General features: G+C 31.4%; 1 long non-coding RNA gene across 1 annotated transcript; it reads left to right on the top strand.

Moving 5' to 3' along the window:
* Positions 1–869: 869 nt before the first annotated feature.
* On the top strand, positions 870–7753 carry LOC135664880 (uncharacterized). Its single transcript, XR_010509023.1, has 2 exons — positions 870–3926; positions 3973–7753. It is a non-coding gene; the product is annotated as an uncharacterized LOC135664880 (long non-coding RNA).
* The last annotated feature ends 11101 nt before the right edge of the window (positions 7754–18854 follow it).

Here is an 18854-nt window from a genome sequence, read left to right as displayed (position 1 = left end):
TTACAATGAATTCGATTGGGAAGTCCAATGGCAAAAAGAAGGAGATTCGTTAGCTCGTTATTTAGTACGAATCGGTGAAATGAGGGAATCTATAAAAATAATTCAACAGGCTCTAGAAGGAATTCCTGGAGGACCCTATGAGAATTTAGAAGTCCGACGCTTTGATAGAGCAAAAAATTCCGAATGGAATGATTTTGAATATAGATTTATTAGTAAAAAACCTTCACCCAATTTTGAATTGTCGAAACAAGAACTTTACGTGAGAGTAGAAGCCCCAAAAGGGGAATTAGGAATTTATTTGATAGGAGATAATAGTGTTTTCCCTTGGAGATGGAAAATTCGTCCACCCGGCTTCATAAATTTGCAAATTCTTCCTCAGCTAGTTAAAAGAATGAAATTGGCTGATATCATGACGATACTAGGTAGTATAGATATCATTATGGGAGAGGTTGATCGTTGAAATGATAATTGATACGACAGAAGTACAAACTATCAATTCTTTTTCTATATCGGAATCCTTAAAAGAAGTATATGGACTCATATGGATCTTTGTACCCATTTTGACCCTTATATTGGGAATTACAATAGGGGTACTAGTAATTGTGTGGTTAGAAAGAGAAATATCTGCAGCGATACAACAACGTATTGGGCCTGAATATGCCGGCCCCTTGGGAATTCTTCAAGCTCTAGCAGATGGAACTAAACTACTTTTTAAAGAAGACCTTCTCCCATCTAGAGGAGATGTTCGTTTGTTTAGTATTGGACCGTCTATAGTGGTCATATCAATTCTACTAAGTTATTTAGTAATTCCTTTTGGGTATCGCCTCATTTTAGCCGATCTCAGTATAGGTGTTTTTTTATGGGTCGCCATTTCAAGTATTGCTCCTATTGGGCTTCTTATGTCAGGATACGGATCGAATAATAAATATTCCTTTTCAGGTGGTCTACGAGCTGCTGCTCAATCTATTAGTTATGAAATACCATTAACTCTATGTGTGTTATCAATATCTCTACGTGTGATTCGTTGAACATGAACTTTATACTTCTTTCCTAGAAGTAAAGGAAAGAAGTTGAATGTAATGTATTGAATAGGTATTTTATTTTTTTATTCATCATTCGGGTCAATGAGTTAAACCAGATAGTTATATGAGTGAAACAAAACAACTTAGAAGTTTGCAGTAAGAAGATAAAATCTCATTTCATATGTACAAGAATAAAGTTGAAGTAAACATAAGCAGTGTAAACTGTTTACCCCAAGATTAAGATTCTTTCATTAGTCATCATATCTTGGAGCGGGTGTAAAAGATCAACTGTATGGAGTTTTCATTACTGTCTTGTATTTATTACCATGCCGTAGATCAATCAAAAATCAGTGGACGGTTAGGAACACCAAAGTGCACAAAGGATTAGTAATAGAGATAATGTAAGGTATCAAAAAAAGAGATATTTCTACAATTTATAAAACGAATAAAAATAGGGACTTTAAGTTGGTTTATATTTATAAATTTATAAAATATAAATTTATAAAAAAAATAAAAAAATGAATAAAGATATTGATGCATAAAATAAATAAAAGAATAGATAAGAAGAGATTCGTCCACCTCCCATGGATTTGATTCCTTCCCCTATAAAAAAACTTGCAATGCCAACCCCATTTGTAATTCCATCAATTATATATCTATCAAAAAACTGAGTTAGTTCGGTTAATCCCCTTATACCCATGGTAAAAACCTTAGTATAAAAAATATCTATGTAACCACGATTATATGACCAATTGTATATCCCATTTTTTATTTGGTCCAAGAGAATCCTTTTAGGACCACCTTTTACAAATGCATTGATAAAGTTCAAATTCCGGAAAAACGAATAAGCAGACCCATATAAGATATATGCTATGAATAGTCCGGAAATAGCTATACTTACTGAAAAAATTGCATTTGTAAAAAATTCATACCAATCCACAGAATAACTCGAATTTGGATGGAAAAGGTTTGTGAGTGGAGTTAACCATTTGGATAATATATCCAAATCTATTACTCCTTGATCAAAATGAATTCCTATTGATCCAACAAACAAAGTAAATAATACCAATATAAGCAGAGGAAATAGCATAGTATTGTCCACTTCGCGAGGGTACATAGAAGTGTACTTTTTTTCGAAAGAAGTATTAAAGTATCGTATGCATTTTTTTAGATTATTATCAATTTTATACATATCCTTTGAAAAAAAGAAGACCCTATTATTCATTGTTGATAAAGGTAAATTTCTATTGACTGCTTTGGCTACCTCCTTTCCCCATAGAGATATTGAATAGGACGAACTATTTTTTGTGCTACTGTAATCTTGAAAATGAACGCGCAAATGTCCATCAAAGGTAAGTAAATACACCCGAAACATATAAAATGCAGTCAATCCTGCTGTGAAACAAGCTATTATTGCGAAAATTGGTGAATACAACCAACTATCATTAAGAATTTCATCTTTGGACCAAAAACAAGCAAGAGGTGGAATACCGCAAATAGAAAGTGTACCCAATAAAAAAGTAGTTCTTGTAATTGGAACATATCTTCTTAAACCACCCATAAGAGCCATATTCTGACTTTTTTCTGGCGAATATCCAACAATAGGTTCCATTGAATGAATAATGGATCCGGATCCCAAAAACAATAAAGCTTTAGAATAGGCATGGGTAATCAAATGGAATAAAGCAGCTCGATAAGAACCTATACCTAGAGCTAACATAATATAACCCAATTGAGACATTGTAGAATAGGCTAAACTTCTTTTTATATCTCTTTGAGCAAGAGCCAAAGTAGCTCCTAGTAGTACTGTTATTACACCTATTAAAGATATGAAATTCATTATGTAAGGTATAGCTATGAAAATAGGAAGAAGTCGAGCTACAAGAAAAATTCCTGCTGCTACCATAGTAGCAGCGTGTATAAGAGCCGAGATGGGAGTGGGTCCTTCCATGGCATCGGGTAACCATACGTGAAGGGGGAATTGTGCGGATTTAGCAACTGCACCAATGAATAATAAAGAGGCACACAAAGTAGCAAATAAAGAACTGACACCATTATTATGGATCAAGTTATTAGTTATTTCGAACAAATCCCGAAATTCGAAACTACCTGTTATCCAATAAAAACCTAAAATTCCTAATAATAAACCAAAATCCCCTACACGGTTAGTTACAAAAGCTTTTTGACAAGCACTTGCTGCAGTCGGTCGTGTGAACCAAAATCCTATTAATAAATAGGAACACATCCCCACCAGTTCCCAAAAAATATAAATTTGTATCAAATTGGAACTGGTAACTAATCCCAACATGGAAGCATTGAAAAAACTCATATAAGCAAAAAATCTCAGATATCCTTGATCATGAGACATATAATTGTCACTATAAATAAGAACCAAGATTCCAACAGTAGTAATTAGTATTGACATAATAGAACTAAGTGGGTCGATCAAATATCCGAACTCTAAGGAAAAATCATTATTGATGGTCCAAGACCATAGATATTGATAGATAGAACTTCCATGTATTTGTTGAATAGATAAATTGGCTGAAAACCCCATAACTATACTTAACAGTAAAACACTAGGAAAAGCCCATATACGACGAATATTTTTTGTTGCTGTCGGAATCAGTAGAAGTCCAAATCCTATTGACACAGTAACTGGAAGTGGAAGAAAAGGTATTATCCATGCATATTGATATGTATGTTCCATAAGAAAACAAAATGAAATCTTTAATAATTCTACTATTCTAGTCTAGTCTTAGTAGAATATTCTATTCTGGTAATTTATAGCCATATTATATAGTATAATAAGAAAAAAGAGTTATACCAAAAGGAGTACTTGATTCTAATTATGTTTTAATAAAATTATATGTTTTAATAGGTTTAAAATATATTTTCAAACAGGTTTTAAATATATTTTTTAATAGGTTTTAAATATATTTTTTAATAGGTTTTAAACATATTCGAAAATGCTTTTTTTAAAACTATTCTACCAGGGAATAAGTATAGATAATGACTAAAAGGAACAATCTATTTTGAACAAAACAATACATGTCTTTCACATACAACGATAAAAACTGGTAACCCTTTTTGAATGGCAGTTCCCAAAAAGCGTACTTCTATGTCAAAAAAACGTATTCGTAAAAATATTTGGAAAAAAAAAGGATTTTTAGCTGCAGTAAAGGCTTTTTCCTTAGCGAAATCGGTTTCCACCGGACGTTCAAAAAGTTTTTTTGTGCAACAAACAAATAATAAAGTCTTGGAATAATCGGAATTGACATACCCGAAGAACTTCGAATTTTTTAAGATGAACGATTCACATTAATTAATGTATTGAACTCCTCAATATCAATATGAGTTAGAACTAGCTGTTGTAGTATGTAGATGTGGTATGTAGAATAAAGGTATGTATATCGAATTCTGAATATTTTTTCTATCTACTTTTTTCACAATAGAAAAATATTTTTCTATTGTGAAAAGTAGAGTATGATTACGATAGAAATGAAAATTCTTTTGTTTCTTATATGCCTAACAAAAACCTAATTAGTTTGGTAAATCTTACCATTATGCATTATATATATAATGAAGAGACCATTATATATAATATGAAGAGTATTAATACTCTAATGATACTAAGGAATGATACTAAGGTGTCGAAATCGTTAGAAAATTTCAAATTCTTTTGATTTAGTGATGAAATTGTTATACATATGAAATCCTGGTTATTTAATCTTCTTCATTGAAAAAAAAAATATTTTTTTTTTCATTTTGTTTGAATCTATGAAATCAAATCGGATAAATAAAAAACGAATCAAAAAATAGAAAATGAACAATTCTTAGTTCTATACCTCGACAGACAACAAAACTATTGAGTTCTAACTGTTTTGGAAGAACTTAGTTTCTAGTACGCGAAAGTTTATTATTAAAACTAAACTTACTAAAACTAAACTTACTTTATTATTAAAACTAAACTTACAATGATCCCAACTAAAGATTCTTTTTTTGAATAGAGATTCAAATAGGAATTTAAATGAATTTTGATTTATCGATTCTAATGTTTACTAAACTATATTGAATCCTTGATTCTCGACGATTCAACATGAATTGACTATTATTATTTCAAGTAAGCCGCCATGGTGAAATTGGTAGACACGCTGCTCTTAGGAAGCAGTGCTAGAGCATCTCGGTTCGAGTCCGAGTGGCGGCATCCTTGAAATCCTAGAAAATAAATCCTCTAAAAGAGACACAATGGATCCTATAATGTATTCAATTCTCGATTTAAATTCTCTAATGGGACCCCTTTTTATGATATTTACAACTTTAGAACATATATTAACTCATATCTCTTTTTCGATAATTTCAATTGTGATTACGATTCATTTAATGATCTTATTAGTCCGCGAAATCGTAGGATTGCGTGATTCATTGGAAAAAGGGATGATAGCCACTTTTTTCTCTATAACAGGATTATTAGTTTCTCGTTGGATTTCTTCAGGACATTTTCCGTTAAGTAATTTATACGAGTCATTAATCTTCCTTTCGTGCAGTTTCTCCATTATTCATATGATTTCCAAGATGGGGAACCATAAAAATGATTTAAGCACAATAACCGCACCAAGTACCATTTTTACACAAGGCTTTGCCACGTCGGGTTTTTTAACTGAAATGCATCAATCCGCAATATTAGTACCTGCTCTACAATCTCAGTGGTTAATGATGCACGTAAGTATGATGTTATTAAGCTATGCAGCTCTTTTATGCGGATCACTATTATCAGTCGCTCTTCTAGTCATTACATTTCGAAAAAACATCGATATTTTTTGTAAAGGTAATAATTTCTTAATTAAACCATTTTTCTTTGGTGAGATTCAATATTTGAATGAAAAAAGAAGTGTTTTTAAAAACACTTCTTTTCTTTCATTTCGAAATTATTATAAATATCAATTGACTCAACGTTTGGATTATTGGAGTTATCGTGTCATTAGTTTAGGATTTACCTTTTTAACCATAGGCATTCTTTGTGGAGCAGTATGGGCTAATGAGGCATGGGGATCTTATTGGAATTGGGACCCCAAAGAAACTTGGGCTTTTATTACTTGGACCATATTCGCGATTTATTTACATACTAGAACTAGAATACATATTAGAAGTAGAACAAATCAAAGTTTGCAAAGTATGAATTCGGCACTTGTGGCTTCTATAGGATTTCTTATAATTTGGGTATGTTATTTTGGAATCAATCTATTAGGAATAGGTCTACATAGTTATGGTTCATTCACATTAACATCTACTTGAATAAACTACACAGATAAATAATTGAATAAACTACATAAAGAATACATAAGAACATCATCCCATATATATATAAAAAGCTTCTTGTTTGTGCGAGTTTTTGAGAACCGTTTGAATCATTCCTTATTCAAAACGGTTCTCAAAAACTCAAAATGCATCTCATTACAATTCTAATTCACTTTATTCTTTTGCATTGTACAGCGAACGATTTTAAAAATCTTAAAATCAAAGACAAAAATTATATTTCCGTATTATTAATGAAAGACTATCGATGAAAGTAATTAGATAGGATAGCTTGCACCCTGTCAACTGATAGCGAGAGAACGAAATCCGGATAAATACCAATACCTATTACGGGTAGAAAGATACAGATTGAAACAAATAGTTCTCGTGGTCCAGAATCCGCAAAATTAGAGTTTGGAACATTGAATAGCTTGTATCCATAGAACATCTGACGTAACATAGATAATAAATAAATAGGAGTTAATATCATTCCAATTGCCATTACAAAAGTAATTAGCATTTTTGGCATTAAAAGGTATTTTGGACTAGTAATTATTCCAAAAAATACTAATAATTCCGCAACAAAACCACTCATTCCTGGCAATGCAAGAGAAGCCATCGAAAAACTACTGAACATGGTAAATAGTTTTGGCATTGGGATCGATACCCCCCCCATTTCGTCGAGATAAACAAGACGTATTCTATCACAACTCGTTCCTGCCAAGAAAAAAAGCGCAGCACCAATAAATCCATGAGAGAGTATTTGTAAAATGGCACCGTTGAGTCCCATTCCGGTTATAGAACCAATTCCTATAATTGTGAAACCCATGTGAGATACAGAGGAATAGGCTATTCTTTTTTTTAAATTCCGTTGACCGAGAGAGGTTGAAGCTGCATAGATTATTTGAATCGTTCCCACTATTACCAACCAGGGAGAAAATATAGAATGAGCGTGGGGTAATAATTCCATATTGATCCGAATAAGTCCATATGCGCCCATTTTTAATAAGATTCCAGCTAGAAGCATACATGTACTGTAATGTGCTTCTCCATGGGTATCTGGTAACCACGTATGTAGGGGTATAATCGGCGATTTGACAGCATAAGCAATAAGGAATCCAAAATATAATATTATTTCCAATGCCACAGGATATGATTGATTAGTTAATTTTGAAAAATCTAATGTGGGTTCATTAGGGCCATATAAACCCATACCTAGAACTCCTATTAAGAGAAAAATGGAGCCCCCCGCAGTGTACAAAATAAACTTTGTGGCCGAGTAGAGACGTTTCTTTCCCCCCCACATGGATAAAAGTAAATAAACAGGAATTAATTCTAACTCCCACAGCATGAAAAAAAGTAAAAGGTCTCTAGAAGAAAATAATCCTATTTGACCGCTGTACATTGCTAACATGAGAAAATAGAACAATCGCGAATTTCGAGTAACTGGCCAAGCCGCTAAGGTAGCTAAAGTGGTGATAAATCCTGTCAGTAAAATAGGTCCTATGGAAAGCCCATCGATTCCCAGTCTCCAGTGAAAATCAAAAACATCTATCCATTTTAAATCTTCCTCCAATTGGGTTAATGGATCGTCCAATTGGAAATGATAACAGAAAACATAGGTTGTTAGAAGGAGTTCCAACGAGCATATACATATAGCATACCACCTAAACATCTTATTTCCTTTATGAGGAAGAAAGAAAATGGAAGAACCGACGGATATCGGCAAAACAACAAGTATTGTTAACCAAGGAAAATAACTCGTGATAAAGACAAGATACGTTTGACCAGAAAAACCCGTGCTCGGAATAGAATAATATATTTTCTCGAGTACGGGCTTTTGTCGGTAAAGAGGAATCAATTGATTCAAGTGGATTTTTTTGTAACGTATCAATAACCTAGACCCATGCTGCGAGTTGTTTCATATGATAAATAAACACGGACACTCAAAAAATCCGTGGGGCAGGCGGATTCACATCTCTTACAACCCACACAGTCCTCGGTTCTTGGTGCGGAAGCAATTTGCTTAGCTTTACATCCGTCCCAAGGTATCATTTCCAATACGTCTGTGGGGCAGGCTCGTACACATTGAGTACACCCTATACATGTATCATAAATTTTTACTGAATGTGACATTGGATCTATAAATTCCAGATTTTAACATCAAAAATTTTCAATCTGGTAGAAAATTAGTATTTATATTATAGACACCAGACGAAGCAGTGGTTTATTAAAATTTTAAGAATCAATATATTTCTAAATCTGTTCATGAGAAAAAGCCAAGAGACTTTGATTTCCGTTTCAAAAATCATGATCATACGAGTCACATGTGTAAATAAAAATTGGCCGACAAAACAAATTGATCAATCATTCAAATCAATATTTCAATATTCATATTTTCAATATGAAATATGAATATATAAAAATAAAACTAAATTAGTAATTTAATTTATTTTCGTAATATGATTAACATATTATTATTTAATAATATTATTTTTATTATTTTATTATAATATTTATAATATTATGCAGTATATTATTATATAATACATTTATATTATTATATAATACATTAAAAATACATTAAAAACATTAAAATTTAAATACATTAAAATTAAATAAAATAAACAAATAAAAAACGAAATAAAAAAATTATAATACCAATTAAATTAAGAATATAATTATTTTTCATTAATGGAATATGAAAGTGAAAGAATAGAAATAGAAAAATATTCCAATTTCATTTATATTTTCTTATGCTTTATCATGTTGTGTGGTGTCTTGATTTATATGATCATTATAACTGATTATTCAATATATGATCATGATAATTATCACTAATTATTCAACAAATTCGATTGATTGATACGAGTTGATTTTCTGTTTCGATGAATCGACGAAACAATAGCTAGACCAATAGCTGCTTCAGCAGCTGCAACAGCTATAATAAAGATTGAGAAAATGTTTCCTTTTAATTGGCGACTATCAAATATATCAGAAAATGTTACAAGATTAATATTAACCGAATTTAGTATAAGCTCAAGACACATAAGTGCTCTAACCATGTTTCGACTTGTGATCAATCCATAGAGACCGATAGAAAATAAATAAACACTCAAAAAAAGTACATGCTCGAACATCATTGACTAACTCCTTATCAATCTCGATTCATTTCAATATGAACAATTGAAGCGATTCGATTTTTTATTTATTTAGAACTTCTAAAATTCTAAAAACTTTTTAATTCTTTTAAAATTCTAAGTATTTATTATTGGCGAGCCATAGTAATTGCACCTATCAAGGAAACTAAAAGAATTATAGAAATTAGTTCAAAGGGAAGATAAAAATCTGTCGATAAATGAATCCCAATTTGTTGAACGTTACTTATTAGGTCCTGTTCTATAATCTGGTTTGATCTTGTAGTCCAAATAATTCCGTACCATGACGTATCTGGTATAGTAGTAATTAGTGAAAAAAGAATACTTGTACAAACCAGTGAAGTGACTCCATCTCCAATGGTCCAAAAATACGAATCATTGGAATATTCTGAACCATTCATGAACATTACCGCAAATATGATTAAGACATTTACGGCTCCCACATAAATAAGTAGCTGTGCGGCAGCTACAAAAAAAGAGTTCGATGGAATGTAGAATAAGGATATACAAACAAGAACCAATCCCAATGAAAAAGCAGAATAAATAGGATTGGTAAGTAATACTACCCCCAGACCCCCTAATATAAGAACTGACCCCAGAAATGCTACAAGAATATCATGTATTGGTCCAGGTAAATCCATTATGTATAATATGTAAAAAAAAAAATATATAAGTCAAATCATGACCTTACTAAATGGTCCAGGAAAGGAAAAGGGTTACCCCATTTTTATTGTATATGATATGTTCCTAATTGAATTAAATCTTAATATGGATTAATTTAATATTAATTTTATATATAGATATAATTATTTTATTGGGCCAATCCTACTTACTTTTTATCCAAAAGAAAAAGAATAAAAAAAGTAGTTGAAATTGTATATTTCGAAATTCCCGTGATAAAAATATTATAAGTTTAAATCAAAGAGTGATTCTCACCAATCTATAGTTACTAATTAAATCTATAGTTACTAATTATTATTTGTAGTTACTGACCAACCAAAATAAAAAAGTTTTGATCTTTTATATCAAAACAAAATCTTAGTAATCGGTAATCGTTCTTGAATCAAAGGGTTTATCTTTATCTATTTTGATTTGAGTCGAATTCATAACTGTTTGAATTGTGTAATCTTCAATTACTGACATTGGTAACCGACTCAAAGCAATTTGATTATAATTCAATTCGTGACGATCATAAGTAGAAAGCTCATATTCTTCAGTCATTGATAAACAGTTTGTTGGACAATACTCGACACAGTTACCACAAAATATACAGACCCCGAAATCAATACTATAATTAAGCAATTGTTTCTTTTTCATATCTCTTTCCAATCTCCAATCAACAACAGGTAGATCTATTGGGCATACACGAACACATACTTCGCAAGCAATACATTTATCAAATTCAAAGTGAATTCGACCACGAAAACGTTCTGACGTAATTGATTTCTCATAAGGATATTGAATAGTTACAGGTAAACGGTTTGTGTGGGATAAGGTAATTATGAAACTTTGACCAATATACCTTGCAGCTCGTATTGTTTGTTGACCATAATTCATGAACCCAGTTACCATGGGAAACATATTGTAGATATCCATAAATAAATTGATGTTTCTTTCTCTTGTTTGAAAGAGGTTATGAATCTAGAATATCGTTATCGTATTCTGTTATTTTATAGTGAAACAAGTTGGGAAGAAGTTGTCAATAATAGATTACCCAAAGAAATAGGTAAAAGAAATTTCCATCCAAGATTTAATAGCTGGTCCATTCTCATCCTAGGTAAAGTCCATCTTGTTGTGATAGAAATGAACAGAAACAAATAAGCTTTAACTAATGTAATAAAGATACCAATTGTCATTCCAAAGACTCCAGCTATTTTTTTTATTCCGAAAAGCTCAGGAATGGATATGTACGGAATAGATAAATTCCACCCACCTAAGTAAAGAACCGTTACGAATAACGAAGAAGCTAATAGATTTAGGTAAGAAGCAAGATAAAATAAACCAAATCTGATACCAGAATATTCGGTTTGATAACCTGCTACTAATTCCTCCTCTGCTTCTGGTAAATCAAAGGGCAATCTCTCACATTCAGCTAGAGAAGAAATTATGAAAACTATAAATCCTATGGGCTGACGCCATAGATTCCACCCCCAAAAGCCATATTTGGACTGTGCTTCAACTATATCAACTGTACTTGAACTGTTAGATAATTATAGTCGATAATAACATTACTGTTTCCATCGCTATTCCAAAACCGTACATGAGACCTCAGCTTCATACGGCTCCTCTATGGCCACAAATAAATGTAAGGACTAGTTCGATATTATCACACCCTTTTCTTTTGGGATAACTAGAATAAAGATATATCAGAGAGTCCGAAATTAAACCAATGGAATTCCGTTTGCTAGAATAAGAAAAAGTGCTTCGGAATTAATCTCATCCCTTATGATAATAAAAATGTATTTTTCTTTGTTCGGTAATAACTCAGCCCTTCAATAAAATACTCGTTATATCAATAAATCTAAAGAATTTAAAGAATTAGGAATTAGTCCATTAATTGTGATAGGAATTCCACCCATATGGATGGGAAAAAAGAATAAATAAATATCTTTTTTTTATTAATTCGATTATTACATTCCATTTCTTTTGTTCCTGTTCTTCTATCTCAGAAGAGGGTACTTTGAAAAAAAAAGAATAAGGGATTAATTCGTTCTGGATAGTCATTTCTTTAATCAGTGAATAGGAGCATACTCTAGATCGGAATCGTAGGGAAGTACTGCTTGATCATTTCTACCAACTTAAAGTCCCTATTTTTATTCGTTTTATAAATTGTAGAAATATCTCTTTTTTTGATACCTTACATTATCTCTATTACTAATCCTTTGTGCACTTTGGTGTTCCTAACCGTCCACTGATTTTTGATTGATCTACGGCATGGTAATAAATACAAGACAGTAATGAAAACTCCATACAGTTGATCTTTTACACCCGCTCCAAGATATGATGACTAATGAAAGAATCTTAATCTTGGGGTAAACAGTTTACACTGCTTATGTTTACTTCAACTTTATTCTTGTACATATGAAATGAGATTTTATCTTCTTACTGCAAACTTCTAAGTTGTTTTGTTTCACTCATATAACTATCTGGTTTAACTCATTGACCCGAATGATGAATAAAAAATAAAATACCTATTCAATACATTACATTCAACTTCTTTCCTTTACTTCTAGGAAAGAAGTATAAAGTTCATGTTCAACGAATCACACGTAGAGATATTGATAACACACATAGAGTTAATGGTATTTCATAACTAATAGATTGAGCAGCAGCTCGTAGACCACCTGAAAAGGAATATTTATTATTCGATCCGTATCCTGACATAAGAAGCCCAATAGGAGCAATACTTGAAATGGCGACCCATAAAAAAACACCTATACTGAGATCGGCTAAAATGAGGCGATACCCAAAAGGAATTACTAAATAACTTAGTAGAATTGATATGACCACTATAGACGGTCCAATACTAAACAAACGAACATCTCCTCTAGATGGGAGAAGGTCTTCTTTAAAAAGTAGTTTAGTTCCATCTGCTAGAGCTTGAAGAATTCCCAAGGGGCCGGCATATTCAGGCCCAATACGTTGTTGTATCGCTGCAGATATTTCTCTTTCTAACCACACAATTACTAGTACCCCTATTGTAATTCCCAATATAAGGGTCAAAATGGGTACAAAGATCCATATGAGTCCATATACTTCTTTTAAGGATTCCGATATAGAAAAAGAATTGATAGTTTGTACTTCTGTCGTATCAATTATCATTTCAACGATCAACCTCTCCCATAATGATATCTATACTACCTAGTATCGTCATGATATCAGCCAATTTCATTCTTTTAACTAGCTGAGGAAGAATTTGCAAATTTATGAAGCCGGGTGGACGAATTTTCCATCTCCAAGGGAAAACACTATTATCTCCTATCAAATAAATTCCTAATTCCCCTTTTGGGGCTTCTACTCTCACGTAAAGTTCTTGTTTCGACAATTCAAAATTGGGTGAAGGTTTTTTACTAATAAATCTATATTCAAAATCATTCCATTCGGAATTTTTTGCTCTATCAAAGCGTCGGACTTCTAAATTCTCATAGGGTCCTCCAGGAATTCCTTCTAGAGCCTGTTGAATTATTTTTATAGATTCCCTCATTTCACCGATTCGTACTAAATAACGAGCTAACGAATCTCCTTCTTTTTGCCATTGGACTTCCCAATCGAATTCATTGTAACACTCATAATTATCAATTTTACGAAGATCCCATTGTGTTCCAGAAGCTCGTAACATCGGTCCTGATAAACCCCAATTTATTGCTTCCTCTCCACCAATAATGCCCACTCCTTCGACTCGCTCCAAAAAAATGGGATTTCGCGTAATGAGTTTTTGATATTCAACAATTCCTGTTAAAAAATAATCGCAAAAATCCAAACATTTATCTATCCAGCCATAAGGTAGATCGGCAGCTACTCCTCCGATGCGGAAATAATTATGCATCATTCGCATACCTGTGGCGGCTTCGAATAAATCATATATCAATTCTCTCTCTCTGAAAATATAGAAAAAGGGAGTCTGCGCGCCGATATCCGCCATAAAAGGCCCAAGCCATAACAAATGAGAAGCTATACGGCTCAGCTCCAGCATAATTACTCTGATATAGCTAGCCCTTTTAGGTACTTGAACATTTTCCAGTTGTTCTGGTGCATTTACCGTTATTGCCTCTGTGAACATAGTAGCTAAATAATCCCAACGTGTTACATAAGGCAGATATTGTATAATTGTTCGGTTTTCCGCTATTTTTTCCATCCCTCTGTGTAAATAGCCCAATATGGGTTCACAGTCAATAACATCTTCACCATCGAGAGTAACGATCAGTCGAAGAACACCATGCATTGATGGGTGGTGAGGACCCATATTAACTATCATGAAATCTTTTTTTGTAGCCGGTACAGTCATATCTTTTCTTCCTTAATTCATTATTTCATGAATTCCTCAAAAAAGTAGGAGGTTCATCAAAATAAAAAATCTAATAACTACTATACTAATTCAAACGATTTAATTAACGATTTTTTGGCTCCCGAATATCCAACTGGTCAATTAATTTCTTATAACGCGCTCTATTTTTCTTTGACAAATAAGCCAGCAGACGTTGACGTTTTCTCAGAATTTTTTGTAGACCTCTTTGTGATAAAAAATCTCTTTTGTGCAATTCCAAATGTGAAGTAAGTCTTCGTATCTTATTGGTGAAACTTAATACTTGAAATTCAACAGAACCCCTGTTTTCTTCTTTTTCTTCTTGTGGAAGAAGTGAAATGAATGAATTTTTGACCATAAAACTTTTTTTATCTTTTTCTTTTCTTTCTTTTCCATGCCATGGATTTTACCGATCAGGAAAAATAAAATAATAATTATTATATTATGTCAATTTTTTTTAATCTAGTACACGCAAAAATTTAGATTTATCCGTTTCTATCTAAATCAAATTTTCCATTTGATTTAGATAGAAAAGAAAAGGATAATATATTTCTGCATTTACGAAAGAGAATGATTTCTTTGCACCTAAAAAGATTCTGTAGATTTCTTTCTAGATTCAATTGAATTGATACACAAGTAAATACGTATCATGTACCAGAACGTAACACACCATATGCGTACATCTTTCGGTTTTTATTTACTGAAAACGGCATGTGATATATAGGAAATATACTATTAAATAATTCTGAATCGTGGATACATACGTATCCTTGACATACTGAAACGACTACCATTATTGGTATCAAACCAATAGCGATTCATACAAGCTAAATCTTCTAATCGGTAATTGGGCCAAAGAAACAATTTGCATTTAATTAATTTATTTAAATCCGTATTAAGACGTTTGTCCTCATTCAAAAATTGTTCAGAGTTTCTTATGTTGTTTTCGTTGCAAAATACTGGATTTCTATTCACAATATCCCGATTATGAGAGTTGAAACAAATTAGAATTCTCAATTCTCTACGACGTCTAGGAGATAGAATATTTTCAGGAACAAAGAAATTATAATGATCTTGATCCCCATTCACAAATATATTGCCATGTCGTCCAGTGGATTTTTTCAAATTATTCTTATCAACATATCTTTTCTTTATGTATTTTCTATTAATTTGGTGTTTACTCTTATCGATCAATGAAATACTTATGGTTTGATATATAATGAATTTTCCATCCCTTCTTAAAGATAGACGAATTGGTTCGATAATTAATATTCCCCTTTTTATTAATTCTGTAAGAGCTAGATCTTTCTGAATCAGCATTACATCCAGATGCATCTCTCCTCTTTGAATCGAGGATATAGCAATTTCCCTTGGATTTATCAATCTAAGTAGGAGACAATATATCCTAACATTATTAATAATTTTTTGATTCAAGGGGTCATCCCATCTTAATTGAAAAATAAAATATTTTTTCAGGAACAAATCTAGTTCTCCTTCCTTATTTTTCTTGGATTGTTTTTTTTTTTTTTTACCTTTTTTAATGTTTGATCTCGTGCAATCCTCTTCAAGATATTCCTTTTGGTTTTGTTTTTGTGGATCTGATACAAGATTTGATTGACCCTCTTTTTCTTGGTTGGAATTTTGAAATTCTATTTTAACGGAATCTTTGATGTTTTGATTTTGACTAATATTTTTTTTATTTTGATTTTGACTAATATTTTTTTTATTTTGATTTTGACTAATATTTTTTTTATTTTGATTTTGACTAATATTTTTTTTATTTTGATTTTGACTAATATTTTTTTTATTTTGATTTTGACTAATATTTTTTTTATTTTGATTTTGACTAATATTTTTTTTATTTTGATTTTGACTAATATTTTTTTCATTTTGATTTTGACTAATATTTTTTTCATTTTGATTTTGACTAATATCATTTTCATAATAAATATTAGAAAGAAGTAATTTGATTGGTATGATCCACGGTTTAATCTTATATGCATCAAAAGGTAACACAAATTCTGGGAAGAACCAAGGTTCTAGATTTGATATGGTAGAATAATTTCGATTCATTCCCATCCAATCAAAAATTTTTTTTTGATGAGTCTTAGTCTTAGTATTTTTATTAGTATTTTTATAAATTTCGGTACCGATATACATATCGGTCCAGTCCTCAATATCACTATTGTTCTCAATATCACTATTGTTCTCAATATCACTATTGTTCTCAATATCACTATTGTTTCTAAGGCAAAAATGAAGAATTCTATAATCCAAATATTTTCTATCCAGATTTTTATGGGTATCAATAAAATATCCTTTTTTTAGGTAATCATCAATAGTCATATTTAGCAATACATAAAACGATTCGGGTTTCAGTGTGTATGAGTCCTTACTATCCCCATAATTTATATATTCATGTGATAAAAGATCATATCTGTAGTGTTTTTTAAATTTTTCTTTTTGACTCATCGATAAATCCACTGCACAAAAATTTTCATTCATGTAATGAATTAATCGGTCTTTTTCTTTTTTATATGAATACAATTTCATTGATTCTTTATTTTGAATAGTACAACGTTGATTGACTCTATTTCGCCATTTTTTCGGTACTAATCGAGACCATTTGCTCCGAGAAAAATTATATTGATAATGACCCTTTAACCAGTTTTTCCATTTATTCATTCCAGACTTATTAATTTTCTTATGCCTTGATTTGGAATCAAACCTTGATTTGGAATCAAATATTCCTCGTGTCATACAATAATACTTTATCTTGTCTTTAATAAAAGGATAGGTCCCGTGATCGTGATATTGAAGTACAGATCTCAGGTGATGGTTGTTAAATAATTGGGTTTGTGACAATTTGTAAAATACATATGCTTGGGACAAGGAAGATAAGTCGTGATAAGTGTTTAAATCATTTCTAATATTAGGATTAGAAAAGGACTTTTTTATAGTCGAAATAAAGTTCATTGTATCTTGATCTGTTTCATCAATTCCTTCTTGATTTCTTTCATCGTTGTAAATGGATTCATTGATAATTGTTTTTTTTAAAAGTTGTGCATTAACCTTAGAAATGGTAACCATACATTGCAAGATATCTATGTATATTTTTTCAATGAAAGATTTCATAAAATAATGTGATTTGCGTATTAATCGGGTATTTTTTCTTTGAAGTATCTGCCAAATATGTTTTTGTAATTCCGGTCTTTTATCATGATAGGCTAGAACTATTTTCTTCTTGTCTTTTGTGATTCCTTCTATTTGATTCCTTATTGTGATTGTCTTATCAGCAAGATCTTTCATTTTTTTTTCTATGAGTAAATAATTTGTCCAATTCATAGATCGAATTTGAATGGTCGATTCGTGAATAATCTGATTATTTTTTTTTGAATCTTTTGCATTTTCATTTGGTTCATGTACTTTTCCCTTCCTCAATTCAAATAAAGAAATTTGGTTCACTTTTTCAAGTTTCTTCATTATTCGTTTTAGAACTAGAACTGTTCGTTTTAGAACTAGAACTATTCGTTTTAGAACTAGAACTATTCGTTTTAGAACTCGTTTTAGAACTCGTTTTAGAACTAGAACTATTTTGATGACCCATCTTTTTTTTTCTTTTGAAACTTTTAGAGAGTTCTTTTTTACTTTTCTAATTTTTTTTTTGAGTTCCTTATATATGGGTTCAAAAAAAGAAGGTTGCTTTCGGGGAGAACCAAAAGGGAGTTCCGTTTCCATTCCCCAAACTGTTAAAAAACAAAAATTTTCTTTTTTTCCTTTTTTTTTCATTGGATCTCCATGATGAGATCGTATTTTAGATCTTCGCCAAGGTTTTAAACGAAAAGGAAATAAAATCTTTATCTGAATACCATCTGTTAACCAATCTTGGGGAAATTCTGTTTCTGATAATGGAACACCATTATAGGTGCATTTAACATGTATTTCTCTATTCCATTCCTTCAAATCCTCATACCACTCGGGGAATTGGAATAATAACATACGTCCAATATTTTTAGCTATTATCAATGAAGGCAATACAATGTTTTTTCTAAAAAAAGATTGGGTTATCAGCATCAAACCTCTTATTGCTTGAGCAAATATAATGCTATCCCAAATTTCTGATATTGTTATCCGTTCATCTTCCTCTTTTTTTTTTTTCTCCTCGTCTTTTTTTTTCCCAGTGTTTGTCTCTTCCTCTTCCTCCTCAAAGTCGGAAGTTTCGGATTCTGGGTTTCCCCCCACGGAATTCCTAAAAATAAGATTAATTATTCGATATCTATATCTATCAAAAAAAGAAAAAAAAAAGACTTTGTCTATTCGATCCAAAAAAAGCGGGGAATGAACATTTGTTTGAAA

Source organism: Musa acuminata, unplaced genomic scaffold (genome assembly GCF_036884655.1).
Source record: "Musa acuminata AAA Group cultivar baxijiao unplaced genomic scaffold, Cavendish_Baxijiao_AAA HiC_scaffold_901, whole genome shotgun sequence".
NCBI lineage: Eukaryota > Viridiplantae > Streptophyta > Magnoliopsida > Zingiberales > Musaceae > Musa > Musa acuminata.
This window is presented reverse-complemented; position numbering and strand designations above follow the sequence as displayed.